This window comes from Phyllostomus hastatus, unplaced genomic scaffold, assembly GCF_019186645.2.
Source record: "Phyllostomus hastatus isolate PE091 unplaced genomic scaffold, TTU_PhHast_1.1 phas_scaffold_93, whole genome shotgun sequence".
In the NCBI taxonomy this organism is placed as follows: domain Eukaryota; kingdom Metazoa; phylum Chordata; class Mammalia; order Chiroptera; family Phyllostomidae; genus Phyllostomus; species Phyllostomus hastatus.
Window position 1 is genome coordinate 24373470 of NW_025334042.1, and position 15260 is coordinate 24388729.

A 15260-nucleotide genomic window follows, 5' to 3' on the forward strand; every position below is an offset into this window, starting at 1 on the left:
AGGGGTGTCTCCAAAGCCTGCTCATTGGCAAACTTGCATTTAGGGAGCACTCACAATGCAGCGGGCAGTCTGATGTGTGTTGTAAATATGAAATCAAAACCTGAGCCAGGTTCTGTACTGAGCTTTTTAATACATTTGTGAATTTTTTTCTCTTAATTCTTACGACCTTTCTCTGAGGCAGTATACACTATGATCCCTAGCCTACAGATGAGGAAACTGGAGCCCAGAGATGCTGAGTAATTTATCCACGGTCACGAAGTTAGTAATGGAGCAGCAGCACTGAAACTCAGACAGCCCAGCGCCAGCCTGAGGTTTTAGGCCCTACTGTCTGTACCTCTCTACTCAGCACAATGAAGAGCCCACCAAGCCCCTCCTCCCTCCAAGAGCTTTTACTGCCCTGAGGAAGGCAGAGATAAACACCTACTCAGAGTATAGGGGCTATGCTACAAATATGAGTCACATAACTGCAACTTAAGACAACAAGCTTCAGGAGGTAAAATGTACAACATGTACGTATACACAACAGAGTATGTTCTGTGTAAGAAAAACGGCTACCACTTAGTGAGTGCCACTCAAGCACCTGGCCCTTCAGTTAAATGATCCCATTGCCCTTCTCGTAACGATTACACAAGGGAGATAGCATTGCCTGGTCATACAAGAGGAAACTGAAGCTAAATTGTGTAACCAGGTGCAGCTGGTGAAGGAGAGGTCTTTTCCCTATTCATGGGAACTCCTTAAAGCACGGTGTTTTGTCCTTAGTCCTGAAAGTTGGCATCTACGTCAGGTAACTTCCCTTTGATGTAGAGAGTTAAGAGGAAGTTTCAGCTCAGGCAGTTCGTTACCAGACTCACTTCCCAGACTCTGCAACAGGATGCTTGTGCAAACACACCAAAACACGGTGCTCAGAGCTGTCTGACTGCTCAGACAGAGTCCTCCAGCTCCAAACTACTTCACCCATGGCTGACTGGGAGGACAGGGGAGGGCACAGGGAGGTCAAAGGGCACCATGTTGGAGTTCTAGATCCCCCCAGGCCAGGGGACAAGGTGTTTGAAGAGCATTGAAAATCAGAAGAGAGGAAAAGAGGAAAAACAAAAGGGGATGGATCAGACATAATAGCACAGTGAAAACTTTAATCCTTCCATCAAGATCTTCTTTCAACAACAAAGGCTTCCTAACCTTTGCTGGCCAATCCAACCTCTGCTTTGGCTGCCAAGTGTCCTGGGAAAAAAAAGGAAGGAGCAGGGTTTGTATCCAAGATTTCAGGAGAGGAAGGTACATTTTAGCTGTGAAGTACAAAATGCATTACTTTAAAGAACAGGAAAAAGATAAAAAGTATAACTTTATTTTTAAACATATACTACAATTTCATAACACCGTTCTATCCTCCTCCAATCCCCCAACCATATGAAATGATACCAATTGTACTAATTTAATGTACAGTCCTAGAACCTGAAGATGAGTTGATAGTAGGTTTTACTCTTTGCAGGAGCGGGGAAAAAAAGGCAAGGTATCAGACTTTCCAATGAGTAGGGGAAAAAGAACATAGAGTGAGATAAAACTAACTCAGTATTGGGGTATCAATGCAGCAACAATTCAAATAAGAGTATAACAAAGAAAGGGCTGCCTGGCTGTGTCAACAATGTCAGTGATTTTTGTGAAAAACAAAGGGAAGTGAATCTTGTCCCTTCTGGCCAGCGAGTACAGAGTCTGGAGGCAGCCTGCTTTCCCTTGGGGCTACTTGGGGGATTAGGTAAATATAAACGTCTTCAAATAACCCAAGATGTGAGAAATTGAAAGCATAGCAAACTGGAGTAGTCATCAGATGATATATTTAGGAGAGCTTATTTTGCAAGCTAGAATTACGGAACAGCAAGATGTGGTCAAGTCAAAGTATTCAAGGATGAGTTTCTACAACTGGGAGTTGCAAACTAAGACAAAGAACCAGAAGAGACCACCATTCTCCAAAGATCAGAGGATGATTTTAATAAACTGGCTCATTCACCATTGCCCTAACAGCCAGTTTCTACATCAAAACTAGTTCAAGATTTCAACAAAAGGAAGTGGTTTACAAAAGAATTACCAAAAACCCAGAAGTGTTTAATGGAAGAAAAGAAAATTACTACACAAAGAAAGGCTTGCTCTGTATACCATTTAGGCTACACATATTTTTCAAGTGGGAAGTGGGGTGGATAACAAAGGGTAGGACCTTTAAAAACAGGCACTGCTGCAAAATCCCTCACAGAATTCTTTATAGTCTTTTTTTTTAATGTTTATTAATGTTAGGAAGGAAGAGAGAGAAACACCAATTGTTTATACATGTCCCAAATGGGGATTGAACCCACAACCTAGGTATATGCCCTGACTGGGAATTGAACCCCCAGCCTTTTGGTATACAGGCCAATGTTCCAAACAACTGAACCACACCTGCCAGGGCGAATTCTTTATAGTCTTCAGGCACTGTCAAATCCGTTACTCACTGGAGCCCCACAGTTACCTACATAGGTTGAGTAAGAATTATATTCATTTTATAGACATGGAAACTGAACATCAGGAAGGTTAAATATGTAGATATGTTCACACAGCTAGTAAGTGCAGGACTGAGATGTGAAACCAATCTAAATTGGTTTCAAAGCCCATGCTTTTGTTTCAGTTTAATGCGAAGAATACATCTCTTTCCACATCCTGTCAGGTTCTGCTATTTAATCTTCCTTCTGTGTATGACTTCCACTTTGGGTGGAAGAGCCATACCTGAGCGCCCTTTGTGAGCCACCTGCCTTACCCTCACAACGCCAGGTGCTGTGCTCAACACACAGAAAACACTCACTAAGTACAAACTGAATTGCCAAGAATTAGTCATTCTACAACTGGTTCTATTCTTCCATGAAAAATTGCTTTTTGGCATTTTATAATTTGAGCACTGTGATAATTTGTATGATATACTGTAGGAAATGTATTAAATTCATAAAATATATTTCAGTTGCATGAATTTCAAGTCATTGACTTTGCTTTAATCAAAATTTTAACTTGGTTATGGCTAAGGTTGTGTGAGGTGGTGGTGTCAGCAGCGGCTGCAGCCAGAGCCCAGCGCGATGTCTCACACCATTTTACTGGTACAGCCGATCAAGAGGCCAGAAGGCAGAACTTACACTGACTATGAATCAGCAAGTGAGTGCATGGAAGGGGTTTGTAAAATGTATGAAGATCATCTGACGAGAATGAATCCCAACAGCCCCTCTATCATATATGATATCAGCCAGTTGTTTGATTTTATTCATCTGGCAGACCTCAGCTGCCTTGTTGAGGGAGCTGACACCCAGACATACCAGCACTATAACAAAAACTGGATTATAAAAAGAAGATCGACATGCCCCTTTGTTGGCAGATGCAACAGGCGGGGAAATAATTGAGCTGGAAGCATTAGGGGGTTGGAGGTGGGCTTGGAACACAGTTGTGCACAGCAATCTGTACTTGAAGTTTTGTATTATAGGAATCTCGTTTCCATTTTGGTACACCCTAGTCAGGATTGAATGTGTTAGATGAAATGTGAGAATCTTGTTCAATCTGAAATTCCCATCACCCCCCCCTTTTTTCCTTTTCATTGTTTAACTTAAACATTGTTATGATGATTTTGAAGGGTTTTTCTGTCAGCTAATATTTGTATCTCCTTTATAACATTCAATGTACTAACCCTTCTTTAGGTTGGGGTGGAGGGTGGTGACATGGTTCAGTTATGTCCTAAATTAAGTCTTAGTGCAAAATAAATAAAAGTTCTTTAGTTATATTTTTAAATATTTTTTCTTAATTTAATTTGCTATTTTATCAGCCTTCCCCTCTCTCATGGGGAAGAGTGAAAATGCAGTGATAGTTAAGTAATTATGAAAATAATAGTCAATATTTGTTAAATGTCTATCATGTGTCAGAAACATACTAAATCACTTATAGTCATTATTTCATTCAATCTTCATAATCACTCTCCCCAGTTTACAAATGAAAAAATTGAGGCACAGAGAAGTGAAACAACTTGGTCACACAGCTAGTAGGTGGCAGATTCAAATTTGCCCTCAGAAGCCACATTTTAAATGTCATTTAGTACAGTTCCAAAAACAATTATTCTGTAGTCTTTTTATTTAATAGTTATTGAGATAAAACCATGACTTTACATGATTTTTTCATTTTAATTTTCACAAAAGTACTCTGACATTTGTAATATTGTTCTTCTAGGTCCAGCATTTAATAAATTTAGTAACTTTTTATAACATTACTTGTGCTAAGGCCCCCAGCCTCACTTTCCTCTTCTCTAAAATGAGACATAAATGGCTATCGTGGGGATTAAACTACTTTATTCAAGGAAAACACTTGTAATTGGCACCAAGTGCCCATGGCAGGGTCCTACAATGTAAGCTGTTGTCACTGCTGCTGTCATCGGTGGCCTGCCTTCCCAACATGGACAAGAACCTCAGTCATAGACACACAGTTATCACCATACAAAGGCATCTTCATGTCTCTCCTTGTTCAATATGTGCTTTAAATCCTACTGTTTTGTCAAATATAAAAAAATATGCCTAAGGGAGAATTCATGCCTTTCTAACCTCTAAATGCACATAGTATGGTGACTGACACATATTATTAGGTCATTGAATATTTGACCATAAATGAAAGGGCTTTTGATAAATGATCAAAAGCTCAAACAAGAAAGTGAACAACTAATAAACAAAATTATAAAATTTAAATTCATATTCACAACCTGGGAATAAGCGAATCCAAAGAGGAATGAAAGGGAAAGCATATTTTTTATTTTCTTTCCAAGAATTGCATTTCACTTAATTCACTGTAAGCCACGTCTACATTAAAATGCAATTAAATATTTTCTAAAAATAAGTAGTATGAAGTCACATAAAAAAGTAATGAACTCCACATCCAATTATAAGAGAAACTTACTTAGATCTCTCTCAAGTGTGAGGAAGGAAGTCTATGGTCAGGTTTTTATTTCATCCTAATTTCCCACACTTTTCAAAGAGTTTTATATTATAACTCTTTCTCAAATATTTGCAAGGAAGTACTATGATTGTGAAAAGAGATACTCCAAATACCTAAGCTAAATATTTACATTCTGCATTTTTAGTTGAACAATTGACTTTGTTCTTTAGCATTTAGGTCAAAATACCTAAATGTTTTAAAACATCAAACAAGAGGATATGATTTTTCAGCAGTCTAAACTTACTGTTTTTAGCAAATGCTTCACAAAAGGACGTTGGGCAATTAAAAAACAGTAATGCACACACACCCTGAAAAATAAGAAAAATAGGGGGCAGGACGTTGGCCATTTATTCTTTTTAACACAAAAACACATCTCTTCCACTTCCCTGTGTTTATGTAGTTAAGACTTGCTAAACATTTCCATCCACTTACATCACTGAAACAATAACCTCAATTTACTGACAATGTAGGATTTACTTCAAAGGAGTTCTTGAGTTGTAAAGCATTGGTTTACTCATTTTCATAGCATCCCTGTATATAAGCATGGCACTAGCATTTTATCTTTATCTTACAAAGTTAAAACTGGAGGCACTCAGGAGACTAAATGATTTGCCCAAATGAGACAGCCTCATAACTATGAACTTATGACACTTGGCTTAGAACTTATGCCTTCTTTTAATACAGTAGGGTGTTTTCCCACTAGATTATTCTTCTTTACATAAATTTGAGCAGTCACAGTGGACAGTCAGGCAGGCGAGACTGACTACCTGGACAAATTCCGAGAGTTTCAGAGGTTAATTAAGTAACCGGGCGTGGCAGTGGCTCTGAGACTAGGAAGAAGGAGAAGTGAGGCTGAGAGAACTGTGTGTGTATTTTTTGACATGCAGAGAGCAACACACGTATGCCTGTTAACAGATAAGCAAAGGAAAGTTGTATAAGAACAGGTAATAAATAGGAGTGCCTTATAACAAACATCTTTCTTCATTGGTTTCACTTGAAACTCTCAAGGCTCTAGCACTGAGTTTTATGTCTACACCTTCGTGCCAATGCCCTATCAGAGCCAACTCAGGCGGATGGGTTTGTGCGCAGAAGCTGCAAAGGGGTATGTCCAGTTGTGCTGAAGCAGTCACATTCATGACACTGGAATGTTACAATCTTCAGGAATGAGGCCATTCAAAGGCCCTTTGCTGCAAAGGTCATGAGAAGGCATTTAGACTCCCATGGTCGCCTCTTGCACCCTGACTTGAGCTGCCAGGGCTGAGTCACTTTCTTTCCACAGCGGGTCACATTACCACTAGCAATTTTCACCTGTTTCAATATTTGGTTGATGACAAAGTGACATAGAATTTACTTCAAAGGAGTTGAAGAACTGAGCGACAGACGCAGCTGAGCAGGTTTCCAAACCAATTGTTGGGGAGATCAAGATAACCTGTCCCTTACAAAAGGGAACATGAAGACAACCAGGCCAAAAGGGGGTGCTCTTGGGGTTAACCAGTGTTGAGTGAGGGATCATCTTAAATAGCTTAAATAATAATAGAATGGGTGTAGGTCAGAAATATTAAAGACCTTCTGAACACCTTAAAGCTAACAAGGGACAAGAAAGAATAGGTACATAGATCTCTAAGGTAGACCCTGGAAGCAGGATCCACCACAAGTCTTTATAACACAGTTGACCCTTGAACAACAGGGGTTTGAACTTATTGGGTTCACATATAAACAGATTGGTTTTCAATAAATACATGTAGTACTATCACTGTATTTTCTATTCCTTGTGATTTTCTTTGTAATGTTTATTTTCTCTAGCTTCCTTTATTGTAAGAATACAGTTTATAATACATATACAAAATATGTGTTTATGGATTTTTTATGTTACCAGCAAGATTTTCTTTCAACAGTAGGCTATTAGTAGTGAAGTTTTAGGAAGTCAAACATTATATGCCATTCAAATTCAGCATTTCCCTGGTTGAGGAAAATGTTATAGCTGGGTTTTCATTAGATGGTATGTATGGACTTTTTATGGTCATTAAGCCTCATTATAATATTATTGCTAAATTTTCACCTATATAACTTTGAGGATCATAACAAACATATTAAGCAATGATGGATGCATGTCTGGCTATATCTCCTTATCAAGTGGAAGAAATGTCAGAGGAAAATGGACAAGTTTACCATAAATCACGAATACAGGTTTCTGCGATAAGGAGGAGAGCAGAATCCCTGAAGCCCAAGTGTGGATGAATGACTTCATCTCCCCTCTTTTCCTGTGACACAGACACCCACAGGGGGATCTGGTAGCCTTCTCCCCAAGCCTCACGGGAATCAGCACTGGAGAGGTCACACTATCCCTTTGCCTAACAGGTAACACCCTGAGGCCCAGAGAGTTTAAATGACTTGCCCAAGACCACATAACTAAGCTATACCCCAGGTATGAGGCAAATTCTTATCTTCTAAAAAAAAATGTTAGGTTCTTCCCTTCCTCCCAGTGGGGGCTGGGGGGATCAAACGTCAAAATTAACAGGCACAGAGGTGAAAACAAGCCTTAGCATAGGCCTTAAGATTAGACAGACTCTACTCTTTACTAACTCTGTGACCCTGGGCTTCTGTGTCCTCCATATAAAACTGTGAAAATTCCTCAGAGGTGTTTTATGAGGATTAAGTGAGACTGTTTATTTTTTTTTTTAATTAACATAGTGTCTGGACACAGTAAGAAGCTCACTAAATGGTAGCAATTACCACTACTACTGACTGAATTGGGCTAAGAATGGGAAAAGTACTTATAGTCCCTTTTTCTTCATTCTTCCATCAGATAACCTCTGAGTGCTCACCTAGGGCCATCTGTACCACATCAATGGGGAGCATTACTGGTAAGTTACAAGCGGCCTTGCAAGGTCTCACTTCCTAGGTTCCATCTGCAGGACTTTCTAACCCCCTCTTTTTCTCTCTCTCTCAGGCTGACTTTCTCAGTAAACCATGCCTTTTAAATTCCTTACAGTTTTTGACTCATCCACCAGTCCAAACTTGTGCACATTCCTACAAGAAAAAATGCAGAACCTTGCCTTGTAAGTATTTAATAATAAGATATCAGACTAAGATGAGAATTACTAAACTGAAACACAAAAAGTGTATTGAGAGCTTTCCCCAACACACCCTTTATTCATTGTCTCCTTAATTCATTTAATCTGGGGCATTACATGAAAAGGAACATGGGATGTCTATCCTCATGAGCTCTGCTGGAGGAGATAGGATAAATCCTGGCAAATGCCAAGGGACAGACACAGAAACACAAAGGCAGATGGGGCTATATAAAGACAGGCACGTCAGTGTTCAGGAGGGAGAACATCCATAAGACACAGGGCTTAGCAGAATGACTGTCAAAAGTGAAGCAAGACAGCACCTGTTTGAAAAGGCTTCCAGGAAACGAGTTCTGAAGGGCAGTGATGGGCAGGCTTCGGAGCTGACGAGACAGAGCAGAGAAAAGATAGCAGGAGATCGAAGAGTGACAAGTGCAAGAGTGAAGGAATTTGCAGACTTCTCCAGAACACTTTGGAAACCACACAGATGTAGATTATGTTGCACACTTCTCCCTCTCATGTTTATCTGTATTAATCAGGTCAGGAATCTGCTTTGTACTTATAATGATCACAAACGGGGATGTGAATGCCCCAAATCCAAAGCCAAACAACAACTTCGCAACCCCAGAAGTGAATCATTGGTCTCATATAGATCACTGAAAGGCAGAAACATCTATGAGTAATGGCAAAACAATTTTTTACTCTTAAAAACTGCAAGAGGAGCTAGAGAACTATAACACTACCTATATATTTTTTTAAATTTTGTAAATGTTTTTATTAATATGTCTTGCCATACATGATTCAAGTTTTTCATGAGTAGAAAGCTTATATTTTTGCTGTTTGGATAACGATGTCTAATACAGCAGTCCCGTGTTGTCAGTGGATACTTTTTTATAAATACTTGTTGACTAAGCCGGTGATGCTCCCTACTCAGGTCATAAGACTCACATGCGTATCCCTTTCGAGAAACCTTGATTCAGTCCTCCACAAAGGCCACGTGGGTGACAATTTATAGAGTAAATAACAATTTTCCCTTAATGAGCAATTCGATGGGACCGTCACTACCCTAGTGTTTTACTCATTATTTCCGTTTCTTGATAAATAAGCAATCTCATTCCATGATAGAGCAGGCAGCATTACAGATGAGAAAACAGGAGCTGGGGGGTGGGGGGGGGGAGCAATGCTCCCAGGTTACATAATTAAAAAGTTGCTGAAAGGCCAGCTCTATCCAACTCCACACTATGGTCATGGAGGTCTTACTCAAGTATCAGACAAATTACACAAAGACCCTCTTAAAACTATACCTTAACTTAAAAAAAATACTATCTTTATAGATCTTTAAATAGTTTTGCAAATAGAAAATTAAATTAAATACCCAATAAATAAACCCCAACAGTCACCACAGAAGATTGTAATCACATTCTTAAGCCAACCAAGAGCTCTTTTCCCAAGAAGCAGTTAGGAAAGGAGGTCAGATTTCTTCAGGCTCCCCAAAGACCTCCCCGTCCGTGCACCAGGAGCTCAGCTGTTGAGGTCTAATACCAGCCAGGTTGAAAATAATTGCAGTCTGAGGTCTCATTTCATTGCCATGGACAGGCAAAATAAATCTTACTAGGAAGATAATCTCATAGGAAACAATCCATGATGTCTTATGGACACTTGCCACTCAGAAACATGGCTCTTGCACAGCCACCACCCTGCCCACCCTCAAACCCAGGCTCCGCTTGCAATGGGAAGTGCCTGTGGGTGGAGAGGAGACGCCAACTTCAACACCAGCCTGGACTCCTGCAGCACACTGGCTCCACGTTCCTGGGGAGGGAGCCCTGGCTGGGGCGCAGGAATAACATCAGCCTCTACAGAGGCAGTGGGGGAAAGGCCAGGGTGTTCAAATTGTTGTTTCTGGATCAGTTAGCAAGCTGGGGCTCAGGAAACATGAGGCCATGCGAGGACTGAAAGAGGCCCTTGTTGAAGCAGAGCTGCCTCCCTTCTGTCCCGCACAGCTTCAAGCGTGATGCCCGAGCTCCCGCACCCCACTCGTTGTCTTATCTGAACCCCGGGAAAACACCTTGAGAATCCACTGTGACAACAACACCCAGGAGATAACTCTCAGCTCAGTTGGATACTCCAAGGAACTAGTTAAATATGGAAGTGAGGCATGGCGTGAGGTACAAAATGCTACAGAGATGTGACTTTATTACTTGAGAGGGATAAGAGACTGGCCAGGAGATTCTTTTCCATACACATGACTGAGACAAAACCATAGTGATGTTCACCACAACAGAAAGAAAGACATTAGCCCTGGCTGGTGTGGCTCAGTGGATTGAGTGCTGGCCTGCAAGCCAAAGAAAGAGATTAAAAATCGAGAAGCAAGGAGAAAATAAAACATCTCAACCTTCTTAAAGAAGGCACAGCTATGGAATTCAAATAAATTATATTTTCCAATCCAGAAAATGTTTATCAGACCACAACTTTATTTGGGGCTCCAACATCATTCTTTGGCCCCTCTTTCCACATACCCTTCTTCTATTACTGGATTATTGACTTTTTTTAAAGATTAATAACTCATCTTTCTGAATCTCTCCCTCTCTCCCAGCTTGAATTCAGAAGGAGGAGGAGAAAGAGGAGGAGGAGGAGAAAAAGGAGGAGGAGGAGGAGAAAGGGAAGAAGGAGAAGAAGAAAGAAAAAACAATTTTTAAAAGGCAGAGGACCTGAAATGTCTTTATCTCTGAATTCTGATTTCAGAATCCTCTTGTGAGTGCATTCTCTCTAAAGTGCTTTTATGAACACATGCTCAGTAGCACCTTAATGACCCCTTTGGTTATGGAACATGCTGATTTTCATGACCCACAAGCCTCCCCTTTCCACTCCACTGGCAGTGCTTTGGTTGGATCCCCCATTACTTTTTGCTTCCCTGAAGGAGCTGGCAGCCACTGCTCTCCCTGCCTCCGGGCTCACCCTCTCCAAGCCACCCTCCACTCTGCTACCCATGTAGCCTTCTAAATTTCAAATCTCTTCATGTTCTCCTTAAAATTTTTCAGTGGCTATCCATTACTTAGACAAAGGTTCTTAATAGTTTTTGAACATCTGATTAGATCTTCGGTCACTTTTTTCCATTCCTTGAAAGTGAATCCCCCATGAATAATAGATCCCTGGTCTAGAGCAGAGGTCCCCAAAGGGGTGTGCATGCACTCCAGGTACATCATGCTATCCATGGTGGTACAGAAAAAGCAATATGAGCACTTCTGTTTTTACACAGGGTGGGGAAAAAGTTGGGTTTACGGTTGTGAGTATGCAAAACAGAGAGTTTGTTTTTGTATTGTTTATGAATTATTGTATTACTTTCCATACAAACAACTGTAAACCTACTTTTGCCCAGCCTCGTATATTTCTTAATAATTTTTAACAAAACTAAAATGAATACAATTCAAAAGTAATGTAAATGGACTGATGCTGAATGCATGGAGTGATACGGGTGCCCTCCCCCAATCTGTCCTTCACCTAACACCTCTAAGATTCTCTAAAGGGAGACAGGGAGTTCCACAAATGGGGGGCCAGGGTGGCACCCACAGATGTTTCTCATCTTCAGTATATTGGAACGAACTGCATTTCACATGCCAACGAGTGCCACCAATCATTAAAGCTATAAAAATTAAGGCTTTCATTAAGTAAGTCTTTACAATTATTTTAAGTTAGATGAAAAAATTTCCACCCAAACCAGTTTGCTAGTTATTTTGCATCAAAATACCTAAAACAACTGTCTGATTAAAAGAGGATTTCCACATTTTTTAATTGCGAAAGACAAGACTCCCAAGTTGCCTGACCTCTCCCAAGACTACTAGTGGCTGTCAGGATTATACAGATATTTTCAGAAAAACAAATTAATATGTCTCTTCAAGATAAAGATGACATTTCAGTGGTGAGTGAGAAAGTACCTGCTTTTCTAAATTAATTTGCTATTTTGAAAATGGGTATGTGGTAGGCAGCCTCCAAGATTGCCCCCCACCCCCCACCCCATTCCATCCCCTCTTCCTGATATCCACGCTCTTGTACAATCCCCGCACTGAGTGTGGTCTGGAGCTGGGATTCTCTTCCTAACAAATAGAATAGAGCAAAAGTGACTTCTGAGATTATGTTCAAAATGACTGTGACTTCCATTCTATTCACCCTCTCTCACTCTCTCTTTATGAGAGAAGTGAGCAGCCCACTGACAAGAAACTCCTGTCTCTGGCCTCGGCCATTGAGGACCTGAGACCTGCCAACAGGGACGTGAATGCACTTGGAAGCAGATTCTCCCCAAGTCCACCCTGAGCTGACGGGGGTGCTGGCCCACACCTCATGTGCAGCCCTGAGACAAAAGAATACAGCTAAGACACTCCTAGATTCCTGACCCACAGAAACTATGAGATAACAAATGCCTGTTGTGTTAGGCCACTAATTTTTGGGTATAATTTGTCACAAAGCAAGAAATAACTCATATAGTGGAGGAAATGTTTCCCCATCATTAATGAGTTGATGGTTGAAAATAATGTGAATGTGTATCATTACAAAAACTAAATCCCGCATTTGAACATTGATGAAGTATTTAGAAACAGATTTTCCTAGGCTGTTTTTACATATTCCCCATAGAGACTATCCATGGGTGTGAACCAACTGCTAACAATACAAAAATGCAACACCTTCCAAACAGCTTACAAGAATGATTAACATCAGGGAATATGGAATGTTATTAACTAAATTTCAAGAAAAACCTAAGCATAGTGCTTGAAACTGAAAAAAAAAATACCATAGTGATTTGATTAATACTGCCAACAAGCCCTGGCTGGCATAGCTCAGTGGATTGAGCGCGGGCTGGGAACCAAAGTGTCCCAGGTTCGATTCCCAGCCAGGGTACATTCCTGGGTTGCAGGCCATAACCCCAGCAACCGCACATTGATGTTTCTCTCTCTCTCCCTCTCTCTCTCCCTCTCTCTCTCTCTCTCTCTCTCTCTCTCCCTCCCTTCCCTCCCTAAAAATAAATAAATAAAATCTTAAAAAAAAAAATACTGCCAACAAACTCAATCTCTTTGTGAAGTATCTTCTTTTCATTAAAATAAAAATCAAAATAAACTGAATTTATAACCAACCCTTTAAATTACCCTGTCTCGAAGTATTAAACCAAAGTTTTCAAAACTATATAACATTTTCAAACACATTGCTCATTCTAATATTTAATAATAATTTGGTGGGACCATCTATTATATAGACAACCTTTAAATATTATCTATATAGTCTCTGTATATTTTGTAAAAGATATAATAGATTAGTATTATAGCACATGTATATAAATAAATAGGTGTATAAATTATTAAATAACTACATATTTGATGAGCCATGTCTAAGTTATTTTACTGTTAGGTGTACACCAGTAAAAATGTTTACATAGCCCTCACCTCAAAGACAAGTCCAAATGTTCTTCCTCAGCTTGCCCAGTTTCCACCTGTCTTTCTAGTCCTGCCTTAGCGCCACTTGCAAAACACTCGAGTGCACTTAGAAGCAGACCCTCCCCAGAAGGCCTTTCTTCCAGCACCACCCCTGCCCTTCCACAACCCCCACCCCACGCCCAAAGTGTCCACTGAAGAATTCCTACTCACATTTCAATGCTCAGCTTACTTGTCAACCGTTTCATGACCTTTCCCTCTCTCCTCCCTTCAGTGCTCTCACAGGATTTGATTTTTGTCCATCTTTACCAAACTGAGGGCTTTCTACAAAACTTACCCAGTATCAAAGAGTCAGTAAACATCTGTTGAATGGCTAAAAGTATAACAAGTTGAGAAGGGAATTTCCCTTCATCTCATCCTGCCCCAGTACCTGTATACCACACCACCGAGATTTAATTCGATAAATCTTTTTCTGAAAAATTTAAAAATTGATTTAAGTATCAGATTCAGCATTTATGAGCAGATTTTTTTCTTACACTATTATATAAGTATCATTGTCCAGAGTCGAGGAGACTGACCCTAGTTAAATGCATCTCTGCCCCTCGGACACATTAAATATCCTCATTTCATCTCAGTTTCCTTATCCAGTAGGTGGGGAAAAAAGTAACTGATGCCTATAGGTGTTGGGAACCACCCTGCCTGGTTTCAGAAGCTGTAACCCCTCCATAGCTAAGGCTGAGTGAGAGACCTTGGGACCCTAAGCCACTAAGGAGACAAAGCTTATCTCCCAGCCAGGGGCACTGCCTCTGCCTCTTTTACTTCACCCTGCCTGGCCCCCAATGCTTGATCAGTTAGCCAATTATGGGTAAGATTCCTCAAGGGAGGGATGACCTAATACAGACACAATCATGGGGGCCCTCAGGGAAGGACTTGGGGGGCTATAGCAAAAGTGGGTGATGGACCCTCGCCCCTCGGCTTTGACATAGCCTGGGTCCTCATTCTGTCTGCAAGAAGTCTCCTAATCTCTTGGCTGCCTTACTTCCCCTGCCTGACTTAAGCCTGAAACAATGACAGACGGTGGTGTAGCCCTGTGCTGGAAAGGGTGGGTTCCCCAGGCAATCAGGCCTAAGAAAGAATATGTAAAATCCTGGGAAACCTGCTTCACTAAGAATGCTCTCAATTAAATGATAAGGGTCTGAGCAGGAAATGAGTTTGTTTCCCAAAGTTTTGTAGCCCTTTAGCTAATAGACCCTGACTCAGAATAAGCCCTCGTAGTTCTTTGTGAAAGGTTGTCTTAGGCTCCGCCAAGGAATAAATGCAAATCAGCCACAAAGTTAGGCAGTATAGAGCTTTATTGGGGTTTGCACACCCGGGTGAGGTTCCCCAGTCCGCACGGTGGGGCTGAGGAAGTCCAGCCCAAGCAGGGAACATGGCGGGGTTTTATTTTGGTTGGCTTTCTTTGTGGGAGCTGGGGATTGGTCCCCTTTGCACAAAGCAGCAATATATCATTGGTGGTTCTCCTTGCGCCCTGGTTTGACGTCAGCCGTCTTTTTTGGGTTGTAGTTCAGCCGCCATTTTGTCCTACCCCACCCATCCTGACACTTTGTATGTTATCTATTATTTGATCCTTATTACCTGACAAATGATTAATGAGCTTTACCTGTATTCCTGTGCAAAATGAACCCAATAAAAGCCCATTGAGGAAAAGGTTCTTGGCCCTTCTCCTTTGAGAGATCGGCCACCTTTTCTCCCCAAGCAGATCATGTCTTGGTAGACTTATTCTCATCTATGGCGG

The 15260-nt window shown here is 40.8% G+C and overlaps 1 pseudogene; it reads left to right on the forward strand.

Moving 5' to 3' along the window:
* The first annotated feature begins 3089 nt into the window (after window positions 1–3089).
* Window positions 3090–3403, forward strand: LOC123813022 (annotated as a pseudogene).
* The last annotated feature ends 11857 nt before the right edge of the window (window positions 3404–15260 follow it).